General features: G+C 45.3%; 1 protein-coding gene across 1 annotated transcript in view; it reads right to left on the reverse strand.

Annotated features, from left to right (window-relative positions):
* Positions 1 to 11,097, reverse strand: part of SGCD (sarcoglycan delta) — a 681,477-nt gene extending 670,380 nt beyond the window's left edge. The window contains exon 1 of the mRNA XM_064161986.1: positions 10,873 to 11,097. The gene's annotated coding sequence lies outside the window, so the exon portion shown is untranslated. The remainder of the gene's footprint in view (positions 1 to 10,872) is intronic.
* Positions 11,098 to 15,644: the final 4,547 nt, after the last annotated feature.

The raw sequence follows: 15,644 nt of genomic DNA on the forward strand, positions 1-15,644 counted from the left end.
ATAATAACCAGGTGGGGGAGGATGTGTCCAAGAACAAACCCCTTTATTTGTATGGTTATTTCTCCATTAAGATGATGTCTTCTGGCATAATTTTCTTCATCCACTGCCCTTTATCTTTAACACCTCTGCAAGTCTCCCTGCTAGAGCAGAAACAGGAACCCAGATCTTTGTCTAGGAAAACTCATTTTGTTCTCAGTTTGTCTATCACTACTAATGTCTTGGGTTAACTAATTGAATTCAAGTCGCTTAATTGAAACATGTTAAGTGCAGTGCCTGTTTCTAATGAATCAGGAGAGGGGAAAGAGAAAACCCAAAGCAATGAGTCTAAAAGCTGTCTGTTGCAGTGTTGGGTTGTTTTTTTTCCATCTTGATGTAGAATAGGATGCTCATAAGAGTATTATGGAGACTATTTGCATTTCTACCTCCTAAGAAGAGAGAAGATATTCCTCTTGTGCAACAACAGCCCTGTAAATTTTGTTTAGCTTGCGTGGGATACAGTTAATTACAGTAATTTATCAAACAGGCACAAGGTAGCATTCCCCCACCAAGGTTTTATTTTGGTGGGTTTGGTTTTTTTTTTCCTTCTCTTGCAGTCAGAATCCTTAGTTGGTTTTTTTTTTTTTTTATATGAGACTGGTTTGTGCTAATTGAATTTTCACTTGGGTAGATAAAATCTTTAACAACTCTGGAATAACTAAGTGCTCTTTGTTCAACGATGTGGATCAGAATGATTTACAGCACCTTTCACATAATCATGCTAATTTTGCTTTCATATGATTAATTAAAACAATATGTTCTTTCTTTGTAAAATAGAATTAGTGCACCCAAGGAGACAGGTTTTATTGCAAACTTCTTTTTTTTGGTAATAAAAGCAATTTTCACACACACCATCTTCTTGGCAAAGCTAAGTAAACACTCTAAAGTGGGCAAGAAGGCTGCAAGTAGGATCAGATCCCTTCATGTAGTACCACTGATGAGTTCAGTAGATTGCACCAAAGACAATATAGCTCTGACAGTGGGAAGCAGGATAGAGCTAGCATGAAACTGGCCTGGACATCCCAAAAGCAGAAGTCCCTTCTCATTGCCATAGTTTCCCATAGACATCACATCTACATCAAGCTGAAGAACACAGACATCACAAAGCAGAAACTCATTAGCTAAATTGGATCATGCCTCTGGTGGAAGCTCTGGATTCTGCTTGCCATCTTTTGTGCCATTTGAGTGCTCCTAGAAGGGATTATCTCTCTCTGGTGGTCATGCTGAGCCTGACCAATAAGTTGGCAGAAAAAATGACCTCTGAGAAATCATTTGTTAAAGCAAATCTTATGTGCTGATTCCTTGGCTCACTACTCAACTGTGGGGATGCAAAGCATCATTGAGCCCTACAACTACTGGTGGGTCCACAGGTCACCTTAACTCTTCTGTGCCATTTGGGTTTTGATGCAATGCTTTTTCTTGTCCCTTCTGGTTTGGATTATTGTGCCTTGGCAGGATTATTTAGATCTCCTCAAGGTGAACACCAGTGAAATTCCCCAGATAATGAGAACGGTTACAAGAGGGTGGTGAAGTGGATCTCATGGTGGGCTCTGGAGAAGAGGCAGGTGCTCTGCCTGATGGCAAAAAAGTGAAGAGGAAGCCTCAAGAGATGCTCTAATAGCACCAAAGAGGTAATTGTGCAACCTGATATGTGAGAATGGAGATTCACAACCATCATTACCATTAACAGCAATCACATGGATGGGTAAAATCCCCATACAGAGCATGGAATATGCACCTCTAAATGCCCCCTCCTTTCTTATTTCTCTTCATTCCTGGACAGAGGTGCTGGAGAGGAAAGGCTAACCAACTCAACTTCTCAAACAGACTGAAGTCATAATATTACATCTCTGACTACACATCTGGACTTAAGACTTTCTCTAATGTGATAAACAGTGAAGGAAAGCCTAGAGCACTGGTTTCTTGAACCAATTAAAAACACTTAGAACAATAAAAGTTTACTTTTGTCCATCATCCAAAGATCCCAAAACACTGATGTGAAGAGGCTCAGAGTTTATTTCTCAACCTGAAACTTATCTAAGCATTCAGATGTGAAGCATCACAAGAATGAATGTCCAGTTTTAGTGCTTGGACCTTTATCGTTCATTGGCAGAGACAGGAGGAATAAAGGGAACCCAGAGGCATGCAGCAAAACCCTATGGAGACATCTACAAGTCCTAGAGTTGAGTAATGACATGGAGTTACTGTGCCATTCCTTCAGCTAGCTACAAACAAAGTAGACAGCTCAGCAAAAATTACCAAGTCAGGTAGGGCTACACATACAAAAGTTTAATCCTTAAAAACTGGATACCAAGAAACACCTCCATGTCAGAAAGCATTTCCAGAAGGTAACCCATCCCACACCATATTTAAACCTAACATCAATGCTAAAACACTCCAGCTGCAAGTGCTAAGCAGAAAATAAAATGCCCTCTGGAAAACAGGTGCAGAAAATATAGACATCAAATAAAGATGATCCATCAACAGGTGGAAAGAGCTCCAAAAAAAATCAATCCAGTTTAGGACAAGCTAAATAGAAATGGAACAATCACATCCAGTGGTGCAAGGAAACATGAGCACGGGCCCAAGGAGCCTAGAAAATGTGACTTCTCAGAGCAGCAGCACAGCTGACACAGATACTGAACTGGAAATACTTAAACCACTTCAGATTCCTATGAAAGACTGAGATAAAGAACAAGTCAGCAATGAAAGAGAGTAGGTTTGCATCACTGGGTTTCTGTACCTACCAAAAAGTCTCTGAGGATGGCTGCACATAGAACCAAGCAGGTTGGAAGAGACCTCCAAGCTCATGCAGTCCAACCAAGCATCCAGCCCTAGCCAATCAACCAGACTATGGCACTAAGTGCCTCATCCAGGCTTTGCTTGAACAACTCCAGGGATGGTGACTCCATCACCTCCCTCCCTGGGCAGCCCATTCCAATGCCAATCACTCTCTCTGCCAACAACTTCCTCCTAACATCCAGCCTATCTGTCCCCTGGCACAACTTGAGACTGTGTCCCCTTGTTCTGTTGCTGCTTGCCTGGCAGAAGAGACCAACCCCACCTGGCTATAGCCTCCCTTCAGGTAGTTGTAGACAGCAATGAGCTCTGCCCTGAGCATCCTCTTCTGCAGGCTGCACACCCCCAGCTCCCTCAGCCTCTCCTCACAGGGCTGTGCTCCAGGACCCTCACCAGCTTTGCTGCCCTTCTCTGGACATGTTCCAGTACCTCAATATCTCTCTTGAATTGAGGAGTCCAGAACTGGACACAGCACTCAAGGTGTGCCCTGACCAGTGCTGAGTCCAGGGGCAGAATAACCTCCCCTGTCCTTCTGGCCACACTGCTCCTGATCCAGGCCAGGATGCAATTTGCTCTCTTGGCCACCTGGGCACACTGCTGGCTCATCTTCAGCTACTACCTACCAGTACCCTCAGGTCCCTTTCTTCCTGGCTGCTCTCCAGCCACTCAGTTCCCTGCTCTGTAGTGCTGCTTGGGGTTGTTGTGACACAGAAGGTACAGATTCTAACAAAGTGAGCAGTAAACCCAGGGATACTTTAGCTGGAAGAGAACCTCTCAGTACCAGAGCAGGTGTGACAGTTGCAGTGAGCATGGCCTGTCATTATTGTAATTTCTGAGCTGAAACATCCACATTGATTTTAAATGATTAGAGAATATCTTTTCCCTATAGCAGTACTTCTTGCACCTGTCAGACTGTCACTGTTTTGCAGAAAGAGGGATAGCCTCCTGGGGTCAATATGTGGTTATGTTTCAAGTCATGTTTGAGCTCCAGAATGAACAACCTTCTGAAAACACACAAGCATACAGCACACACATATGGCTTTTCCACAAGTTCTGGCAAGCAAGTGGTTAAAGACCAAGGCGTGTGCGAGCCTGCAGCCTCTGTTAAGTACATGAGCAGTCACACTGGTTTTGGTGGAACAGCCACAAAGCTTATGGAAAGCACGTTTATACTGTTGGGTGAAGCACAGAAGGTAGCATCTTCTCAGCAACTGGTCAGAGTCCATGAAGGAAAACAGCTTTTGTGTGATTAAAGGACACTCTGTGCTGCCAACTATCCCCACATCCCATCTTGCTTTCTCCAGCAGAAAGAAGAGTGTATGCCTACTTAAAAAGTTCCTAGCACTACAGATAAGTCGTTGGGCACACAGTTGTCTCCAGGGCAAGCAAAGAGCAAAGCAGTAAACTGCATGTGACAGGTCACTTAATGCATTTCATGGTGAGGCTTAGGGCTGTAGTCAAACTGTCTGCTAGCAGACACTACTGTAGGTGTCATGACTATTTCTTTTCAGTGGCTCATGATCAAACTGGTGCCTTGAACAGTTCCTGGTCTTAATCTCCCCATACTCTGCAGCTCATGCGATAGGGCAGCTGTGGCAGCTAAGGAAGCTTAGCCGCTTCAACACTGTCACAACGAAATCCCTATCAAGAAGAGCATGGAGAGAACAGACTAGAGAGATATTGAGGTGCTGGAAGGTGTCCAGAGAAGGACAATGAAGCTGGTGAAAAGCCTAGAGCACAGCCCTGTGAGGGGAGGCTGAGGGAGCTGGGGGTGTGCAGCCTGCAGAAGAGGAGGCTCAGGGCAGAGCTCATTGCTGTCTACAACTACTTGAAGGGAGGCTGTAGCCAGGTGGGTTGGGCTCTTCTGCCAGGCAAGCAGCAACAGAACAAGGAGACACAGTCTCAAGTTGTGCCAAGGGAGGTCTAGGCTGGATGTTAGAAGGAAGTTGTTGGCAGAGAGAGCAATTGGCACTGGAATGGGCTGCCCAGGGAGGTGGAGTCACTGTCTCTGGAGGTGTTCAAGCAAAGCCTGGCTGAGGCACTTAGTGCCATGGTCTGGTTGATTGGCTAGGGCTGGGTGCTAGGTTGGCTTGGATGATCTTGGAGGCCTTTTCCAACCTGCTTGATTCTATGGGGAGTCTGTCTGTCCTCCCACTGCCTCCACCACTGTCCCACTGGAGCCAGGCTGTGTGCTGCACACCACTGACCCCCTCTCCAGTGAGTGGAGTCTTCTGCTTCTGTAAAATTAATTTGATAGCTAAATTAAACCAACAATTGCCTCATGTCCAAATACAGTCTGAGTGCACTTGACTTAGAAGGTGCTTCTCTTGGGAGCTAGAAGGGAGCTCCAGTTGTATTACTTACAGAACCTGGGCTAATCTAATTAATTTTTGATGGAAAGTGCTCAATTTTGCAGATGGTAGCTGTCTGTGTCTTCTGTAGCCAGAGCTACATGCAGTTGCTGGTATCTTTTCAGTTTCCCCTGTGATGTAAGAGATGATAAAGGGCCTAATTAATAAAGTCACCTTGAAAGGGAGACCTTCTGTTAATGGGAGAAGGGATTCAGCCTTCGGGAGAACTCCGATTCCCTCATTCCTATCCTGTCGGCCACTCGCGTTCCACCTGCTGAGCACAGCTGATTGCTGAGGGTGTCTGTCCTTGCTTTCACTGAGGCTTTCAAAGCAAGGCAGCAGTTACAAGCATCGTTACAAATGACATCCTGACACTGTGCCATTCCCCTCTCTCACCAAGGATCACATCGGTTCCCAGCGGAGCTCGCCTGCCCCCCACGAGCAGGAGCAGGGCGTTCTCACCCTGCAGCAAAGGGCTGGCAACTGGAGTGCTGACAGTGCAGAGATGATACCAGAGTAAATAACAATAAAGAGCTGCTTCAAACATAAGCCTGAGCCATTCAGACAATCACATTTGATTTTACACTCCCCTTCGGCCAAAGGAAGATTCACACAACTCCACCCAGGAGCTTCACATCTGCTTCCTGCAGTGCCAGGCAGCAGCCTCAAAGTCATTGCTAGGGCTTCCAGCAACCTCTCTAGAGAAGGCTGCTCCTCTTCTCTAACTTCCCTACAGAAGAGAGCACATATCTTTGTTTCTTCTTCTTTATCTTGACTACCCAGATCAATTTTCTATTTTTTCCTGCAGGCCAAACCACTGCTGGCTGTGGTTACAATAAACAGAGGCTCCAGTTTCTCATGGGCTGAGATAACAACGTGGCACAAGCAGAATTAAATCGAGCCAGTCAGCGTTTAAGGGTTAGTGCATTGTCAGCATGCTGGAGAGAGGTGGAGAGTATCACCTCATCCTCACAGCTCACAGGAAATCCTGATGGACACTTCAGTCCATAAAGCATGAAACACAACAGTAGAGATGCATCTCAGAGCTTGGGATTTAGTCTCAAGGGCAAAGTGGTCGAGTTCTGCTGAACCATGTCTAGGTTTAAACAGCAGAGAGAATAAGTAGCATCCACTTGGCTGCTCTCTCCAGAAGAGAGAAGCACCAGATCTGGGTCACCGTCTGTCAGCAACAGGGAGGAAATCTACCCAGAGAAAATTAGTCAAAGGAGGAAGTTAGGAAGTGAAGGTGAAATGGTTCTGCAAAGACTGGAGCTGCGAGAAAGAACTCTCCAGAGTGTTGATTCATCCTGGAGATGAAGTGGTGGATTCCGGTGCCACTGCAAGAGGCTGAGTGGTTTTGACCCTGCTCCCAAATGTGGGTGGTTTTCTATTATAACTGATAAGACTATCATGTCTTAGCATTTCAATCTATTTTAGAGCTATCACACTGTGCTAGCTTGAAGCTAGCTAGAATGTTTTGGTGAGGAGAACTAGATTGCAGGCTGTGAAGGGGAAACAGTGGTGATGGCTACTCCACTGACAGGCTTGCTGAGATGTATAAGAACAAGAAGCCATACATAGAGATAAGAGAGATGCTCTCTGTCCGGGCTGTGGGCTGCATTTTCTCTAACCTAACCTGCTGTCTCTCTGACTAATCCACTTGCTTCCTAACCCCCCTGGCTGACTCTCCAATCTTCCTTGGGCATAAGGTAAGATCTGGGGCAAGGGAGAGGGGTGGGAGGAAGGTGGAAGGGCAGTTGAGAGCCCTTCCTGGAGACTCAGGTTTCTGGGAGGGCTGTTGTGTTTCTGTATTACCTTTTAACTTGTCTATTCCTGTCTGTAACTGTATATGCTGTAACTATCTGCATGTGCTAAGCTGTAAATATAAAGCTTCATTCCATCTCCAGAGCCAGCTGGGTCTAGTCTGGGTGATTTTACAAAGTGTGTGGGGGGGAGGGAACACACAAACTAAGATTTGCAAGGTTTTGTCACTCAAAGTCTCTCAAAGCACTGAGAGGAGGAGCAGACACGAAGGGGATGGCATGCACAGCTCCATGCCCCAGTCTGGACCTAGAAACCCACATGTCCTCTCCTCCAGTCTACCACAACGTACCCAGGACTGTATGCACATCAGCAAAGGGAGCTCAGGATATCTCTGTGGGTTCTGGTGCCTTCAAAGCAGAGCATCTCACCATGAAACCCTGATGATAACAGCTTATTACAGACTCAGTAATGGATTGGAAGGGAGTTCTAAAGGTCATGAACCTCATCACCCAATCCAAGCCCTGAGATAAGAGTTCATTTTGAACATTCATTTCTATTAATGAGGCCAGAAAATCCAAAGCCAAAAGAATGAAGCACACATCCAGCAACACCCAGCCACTCTGACAACAGCCAGCCTGGTATCTCATGAACTTCTCTTGGGACATAGAGAGGGGCTCAAAAATGAAAAGCTCGATTTGGCAGCACTGACATTCTACAGCCTCCAGTACAATATCAAATTAGAGGCTTGATAGTCCCCACAGAGCCACACACTGTTATTTCTAACACAGTTGAGCTGCACTTAAAATGAGGACTTGTGAAAGGAGTAGACTACCATAAAAAGAATTAATTTTCTGTGCCCCAGATCAGAGCTGCAGCACTCAGCTGAGTCCTCTGGAAAGGAATAAGCCAAAAGCAATAAACCTATTAGCAGAATAAACTTTTCCTGCACCAAAAGGGTGAAACAGTGACCTGGCACATGAGTGGCACAGTTGGATGAATGCATTTTGTGTTTCCCAAATCAAAGCACATTTCCTAGGGAAATGGATCCTTTTGCTTCGAACAAATGCTTCTTTTGGGATTAGATATGTAGGAGCTGCAGCTCGACTTTACAACACAGCTGTGTGCTAAGCAGATTTTCACTAGAGCAAAGAAGTCATGGAGGTTGTTAGTGAGCAAAAAGCCAAAGAGGATGATCAGAATAGTTAGGCATTAAAGACCAAGAGAGAGCATTCTGCATGCAAAATGGCCTGGAGCTGCAGCCTTCAGTCCATGACAGAGCAAGTGTGGCTGGTACCTAATACGTTGGATGGGGGCACAGGCCCTCTTGAAAGGCAAGTGCTGCACTGCCCAGTGACTCCATTGCTCTTAGCCAGTCTTTGCCAGTGAAAGATGCAGAGTTTGCACTTCTGGCAGGTTGCAGCCAGGGCACATCTACTTTCTTTAAGCCTCTCTCCCCCATTCCCCAGGTTTCACAGCAGGGATTGATCCCTTATCATATTCTGCCATAGGTTACACAGGTCCTGTGCATCAGCTCCTCATCCAGGCAGTGCTCTCAGCCTCTGCTCCAAAAGTACACACACTTAAATAAAAATCTTAGGGCCTGACAACAAAACACTCTTTGACTTCCATAGAACGGCTTAGGTTGGAAGAAACCTCAAAGCTCATCCAGTTCCAAGCCCCCACCATAGGCAGGGACACTTCCCACTAGAAGCCACTCAAAGCTGTGTTGGATAAGGCCTTGAATACCTCCAGGGAGAGAGCATCCACAACCTCCTGGGGCAAGCCACTCCAGTGTTTCACCACCCTCACTGTAAAGAACTTCTTCTTTCCTCCCATCCTGATGCAGATAGGCCACATATTGCTAATGCACCTGTGCAGGTGAAGGTAGGAAGGTCACACCTTTAAAAACCAAACCAGTCAGACATCTCTAGAAGCTGCAGTCTTCAGAAAGGCAACAGGCAAGGAATGAAAACCAAAATGGCAGAACCAGAAATGGTTATGTGCACCCAAAACGCCCCTCTGGTGGTGAGAGGGAAATCTGCCTCACCCACAGCCCCAGAAAAATCCAGCCAGTCCTGCCCCCTTTCCTTAATGACACCATTTTATTTACATAGAAAAAGATGTACCTGCATTTCCATGAGCTCTTGCTGCTTTTTAATCTATCACTCAAGGAGCTGCTCTCTCAGGGAGTATTTGATGCTGAGCGAGAGGCAGCAATGCTTGGCAAAACCTGACTTGCCTATTTTCATGGAGGCTGTTGGAGCATCCATCAGGTGTGCTGCTCACTCAGCCCAGACAGACACTGCTCCCTGGCAAGCTTGGCAGAGAGCAGATATCACAGTGCTGTTGCTCACTCAGAGCACTGGGTTTCCCCCCCCTCACTACCCAGATGAAGGAGAAAGAAAACATTCATCCTTCCTCCTCACTTCACAGTCCTGGCATTGCTGAGCTCTACAAAAGTCTCCATCTTTTTCTGAATATGGTGAGGTGCAACATTTTTTCATTCCACCTTTAGCAGCATGGAAACTGGCACTTAGTTTTTAATGTGAGCTTTAAAGCCAAGTGGTTGCTAAGCTTTACACATCAGCAAAATCAATCTCCTTTTGGGCCATTTAGAGAGTTCAGGAGTTTGACACAGGTGCCTGCAACTAATCCCTTCCTCCCCCTTTTCTCTCCTCTCTCAAACACCCTTTCAATTTGGCTGGACTAAAGGCAGGGGTAAGGTCAGACAACCTGCAGGGGCCATAAACTACCAGGAATTAAAGCAGGATATTTATTCCAGGTTATCAAGCCCATTTCCTGGCCAGCAGAGTTTAGTGGCCCACGACACACTCCCATGTGCTTTATCTCCTGCTCTTGAATAGAGCCTGCTACTATTCATGTCTGGCCACTAGGACTCTACAGCTCTCTGGATGACCTGCAGGCTGGTTTGATCCTACCTGCAAAGGCTGTCTGCCCTCAAGGGGAAAAAAATAATTCAGGCTATAAAGGAATAGATAAGAATGTATTCCTGCAGAGATGAGTTCCTGAGGCTTTAGGGCTTCTTGCACTACCAGCAAGTTCATTGCACTTGTGAGATGTATCCATTCCACCACTGTTTTTAAACCTACATTAGAGAACAGGCAGCCTTTTCTTCTCTTTGGGTCTTCTGAAGGGAAAGATCAAGAGACTGGAATGGAAGGCAGAGGGGGGGGAAGAAAAAAAAGCCACAAACAGGACCAGTTCCAAGAATATCAGCTACTTGTCAGCTCTGCAAAAGAGCTGTTAATTTATAGAGGAGAAGTGTGCAGGTTCTTTCAGAGCCATACATCAAAGCCTTCTCACTATGATACCTGGCTTTATTTGGCCTTCATATTATGGACCAAATTGGATTTCTCTGGTTCTGGATAAATGGCACAAGGGTGATGTACACTGTGATTTATTGCTGTAAGTGCTTAAAATGCCTCCCACTAAATTTGTTGTGACCTTATCACACCATTAAAACCTGAAGTAAATAAGTGCACTGAGTAAAGGTTAACAACACAGCAAATAAAACAAACAGCAAACAGGGGGGATAGGACCTACTCACTCACATTGCTGGCACACTCCAGGGGATGAAACTGCTGCATGTTCTGGCAGCACAAGGGAAGAGCTCAAAGGATGCAGAGTTGTACAGATGGCAGAGATAAAGAATAGTGCTCAGTGACCCAGACCAACACCAAACCCTGCAGCCCACCAAGCATCACAGATTTGCTTGTCCTCCATGTGGAACAGCATTCCTCTACCTCCAGACCAGGCATGGAGGCTACCTCTAGAGTCAAAGCCCAAACACCACTGAAGACAACCCTTTACAAAAGCATTAAGGATACCACATACTGCCCAAAAGGAAGCAACTAGCAGCCTTTGAGGTGGGCTGGACTGTAAGATCACACAATTTACTTGCCTGCATTAGTCAGGTAATGCTCCTCATCCATCCCATGAGAGTGACAGCAGCGAGCCAGGCAGCTTCATGAAAATCCAGGTACCAGAGGTCTCATCCCCTTCTCAAACATGATCACCCTACCTAGAGGTTCCTCAGCTCCATACCTTCCTCTAGCTAGCTAAATCCAAAGAGCTAACCCACAGGGCAGAAGGAAAAGAATCCTGCTTTAAATAGGCTCCTTGCTGTTTCATAGAAGGGGGTGGTGCCATCACCAGGTGCTCCTCGTTGAAGCCAAAGACACTCATAAAGCTTTGTGCTACTCAGAGTAACAAGACACACCTGCCCAGCACCACAGCTGGCTCAAATCAAGTGAAATTGAGGGGGGGGGGAAGAAAGCATTTATCACTAGAGATACTTAAAAAAATATGCTTAAGGTCCTCAAGACAACAGAATAGAACTCCAATTTTGGAACAAAAGCTGAAGCAGTTTATTTGTTTGGCCTCTGCCTTCAGCTGACGCTGCAGAGAGTAATGCAGTTTATAACTCAAGCTAGTAGGTGGTGCCACCAACATCTCAGAAACCTTAGAGAACAATCAGTGATCTACTGTGTTCTCTGCGTGGGAAATGCATGAACACTGACAAAGCAGACAAGTCCTTAAAACTTAAGGACTACTTAAAAGCCTATTTTCCCCAGAAATATTCTGGTTCCGAGTCAGCAGGACCAAGGTTAAAGCAGGTTGGAATGTGTATGTGAATAGAGGCTGAGCTGCTTCCCACAGCTGTCCCATATCTTGGGTAATCTGGGCTCTGCAGGGTGGGAACCTATGCAGGTGAGGCTGAAGCCTCCTGCTGGGGCTGGCAAGTAGAAGGCATCAGCCATGGTGCTTCCCTGTAGCTACAGAAGAGGAGTTTCTTAACCCTTGAGAAGGTTCACAAGGAATCTTGTCTGCCCTGGCAAAAGTGAGTGGTATAATAACATCACTGAATTCCTAAGGTATTTGGGAAGGAAAAACAGGCTGGATGAGGGGAAGGGGCTTGAGAGGGCTCCTGCTGGAGACAGACCAGCCTCGTTGAGGTGAAGCCCCTGTGGCTAGGGAGTATCTCTGGTTTAGCACTGCTCTCACTTCAAAAATCCATCAGAAGAAGTCCATTATATCATGTGCTTTTAAGCACAATGTTTTTTCTTGGCCTCAAAGTCATCATTTTTAATAGGATGTTAGATAAATTTCATGCTACTTACTTTGTTTGGGTAATGCCTTGTAAGTAGGATTCGAGATTAATTTAACTTTAATTGTTTATTATTTTGGTTGGATAATGCCTCCTAGTAAGAGTTTTTAAATTAATGTGAACCTATTATTAAATTATAATTGAGCAATTATGAAAATAATGAATGTATGATCACAACTGCTGTTGGAATGAGGAGATTCTAATGACCTGACTTGCTTTTGCTGATACATGAGTAGAAAACATTTGTGTGTAGCTAAGTCCTGCCTTGGACTGTTTTTTTTGAAGGTCACTCCATTAGGTTGTAACCACTTTTAAATGAAAACCCTCACAATTCTGTTGAACAACAGTTCAACAAGCACGTGTTGAGCTGTTCTTGCTGGAGAGATGCATTTCCTTTGCAGCAACAGAATTTGTCCTATCAATGCAAACCTGTCCCATGTGTAGCAAATACGTGGTAACCCAACAGGTTATAGGAGCGTGGCTCAACAACTAAGTCACACACAGCATTAAGAAGGAAGCTACAGATCAGAGTCCCATCTGCCATGCCCAGCAAGAGGAAACAACAGCCATCAGTTTATGTGAGTAACTCTATCTCAGCACCCAGTTTTACACTCAAGAATGTACATCTGTGTTCAGAAGTGTAGCAAAGCAAACACTTCGCTCCACCCCCCATCAGTTACCTCCTGCCTCTGCCTTCCCGAAACAAGTCATTAACTGCATTTCAGCTCTTCAGTTCCAAAATCCTCAAGTTCAGCTGCAAAAATGGAACCCCTTTGATCTTAGATTGCCACTAATTCATAATTGATAAACCAGTCTGGAAGGAAGGGGAAAGCTTCGTCCCCATTAGTCGTTCCACTTAATATGTTCTGGTGCTTCAATTATGCAAAACCCAACACTCAGGGTCTGACTGCCTTCCAAAATGTGAGTCAATGGGGGAGAGGGAAAAACCCAGATCCAATTATTCCAGCTGTAAATCTTTGTAATAGCATAGATGTCATAAGAGTGATATCCAACACTGAACAATTCTGTTTGTTTCCCAAGCTGTTGCTTTGTAGAATCCCCAAGGCATCTGTTAATGACTTCAGGAAGCTCAGCAGAGGAGGACTCATTCTCCCCCACTTACATTTTTCAGTCAGGTCATTAGGCTGCATGCTGCAATGACCCCTTCTGGCCCAAGGCACTTGGAATAATACACGATCTGCTAAGTGTGTAAGCAAGAAGGAATGATTAACACAAGTCATGTTCCTCTTTATTTTGTAGAGGAAAGACTGTCACTTCCTCCTGAAGATGTTTGAATTATAAACGTTAAGAGTATGAGCACCGTGAAGAGAACTGTAATGTGCAGACAGCACCGAGCCAGAACTTGTTTCTTCTACTGTGGGGCTCTGACAGAAGCAGGACTATGCAGCAGGGAGCTCAGCTGAAAAGGCCCAGGTGCCTACATCACCTCATATGGACAACCAGAAAGAAAAATATATGGTTGTGCCTGTGGTCTGCCACCCAGCAGGCTGTTGAGTTTAAAGAAGAAGCATTTGGCTTATGTTTCTCTTAGAACTGTACAACCAGGCAGCAAACTCCCAGGGATCAGGGGAAGATGGAAAGCTTCAGGTTCTTTACCATGAAGGTGGTGGAGCTCAGGAACAGGTTGCCTCAAGAGGTTGTTGAGGTCCCATCCCTGGAGTTATTCAAAGTGAGGCTCAACAAGACTCTAGGCAACCTGATCTAGTTGAGTGTGCCCCTGCTGACTGTAGAGGGGGATAGACTGGATCACCTTTGGAGGTGGCTTGCAACCCAGGCCATTCTGTGACTGCATAGATGCTGTTCAAACGAAAACTTATTTTACTCTCAGTATGTCCCCCTGAAACCAGCTGGATCACCTGTTCAGGTTATTTGGGGCCCATATTTCTCCATCATTATCCTCATTAGCAGTCTGGTTTTCTACTGGCTTGTGGCAAGTGACTGATGGACTTCATGCAGCAGGAAGAGGTGAACTGCAGTTGGGTATTTTCCTAGAGCAGGACCAGTACAAGGTCTCTTTTCTAGAGGCCATCATAGCTTGTCACTGATTTTCTATAAACTTTATTCTCTCCCACAGTCATTTCCATCTATCAAATTTGTTCAACAGATCCTGACAGTGCTGGGAAGCCTGGGAGGTGCTCAGAATGCCTTTGGTTTCCTCTACCAAAGAACAACACAAGTATCTTGCAACAGAAGTTCACATCCTCTCTTTTTCTTTTCTCCTATGTGCAGTGAGTTTCCCAGAGTGACAGAGTAAAGTCAAAGGCTTAAAGCAAGCAGAGGAAATGTCTTCACATTGCATTTACTGCCAGAATATGTCAAAGCCATCCCATAAAACTCCCTGCACTTTTTGGTTACTTTAAGGGCTAAATCTACCAAGTTCTTAAAGCTTCCCTTGCTCTGCTCTTCCCTTCCAAAACTCTTTGAGTGTTCAGAAGTTGCAGGGTACACCATGCCCTTTATAAATAGATGTCACCACTCCTCACAAGCTATCCCCATTTCCCTCTTTCCTCTTTGTCATGTGCTGCCTGACACTGTTACTTTTGCCCTCCTGGCATTCTCATCATAGAATGAACCAGGTTGGAAGAGACCTCCAAGATCATCCAGTCCAACCTAGCACCCAATCCCCCTGCCCCAATATTTCAATAGAAAAAACAGCCTCAGCCTTGCACAAGCTGATGAGAGCAATAATCTGTCAGCTTGCTTCCTCAGGCAGCACAGACTCCTCCCCACAGCACAGGGTAGGGCAGGTGATGGGGTTCAGAGCTCTGGCTTTGCTGACAGCCTTTGAGAATCCTGTCCTGTGGCCATCAGGACTCAGACCATTGATCCAGGGTCAGTTCTTGCCTCACGCTTCGCCTCTCCTACTTTGCTCCGTGTTCTGTTGTTTTCATTCTCCACAGACACCTGGCAAAAGAAAACCAATTCTGCACCTCACAGACATTTTAATAATTCATATTCAACTTCAGTTACTGCAAGTTCAATAAACAAGTACTTATTAGAAAGCAATCATTTCTCCTTAAAGCGGGCAGTTTGGGGGAGTGAAATCACAATAATTACATCTAAGAATATGCATGAATAACAAACATTCAGCCCTCCTGGTTTTGTTGCTTTGCTTATTTGCATGAAAGCCTTCCCCACTGCTCCCCTTGCCTTTGTTTTAGCAGAGACTTTGCTTTTAATTGGACTGAATATTCAGCTGGGTTCAAACCCAAATTTGTATGTAAAAAAAAAAAGCTATACAGAGCAACCAGCTCACCCTGGAATCCATCAAAAATAACAAGAAGGATTGGAATGAGATTATTCCAAGAGCTCTCTTGCATTCATAGAAAACAGATTTATTGCACTTGCAGAGAAGCTCTCCCAGATAAGAGAGATGCAGGCGATAACATTGATTCCTCCTGCTTTCTCCTCTTGTCCACAAAGCAGAGCCCTGTGCATATCTGAGCTAATTCCATACCTGAGAAAGGTTTGCATGCACTGATAGCCTGCTCTCCATTTCTACACAGAGACCAACTCAACACAGCAACATACCAACACTCTCCATT

The sequence above is a fragment of the Pogoniulus pusillus genome, chromosome 22, assembly GCF_015220805.1.
Source record: "Pogoniulus pusillus isolate bPogPus1 chromosome 22, bPogPus1.pri, whole genome shotgun sequence".
In the NCBI taxonomy this organism is placed as follows: Eukaryota; Metazoa; Chordata; class Aves; order Piciformes; family Lybiidae; genus Pogoniulus; species Pogoniulus pusillus.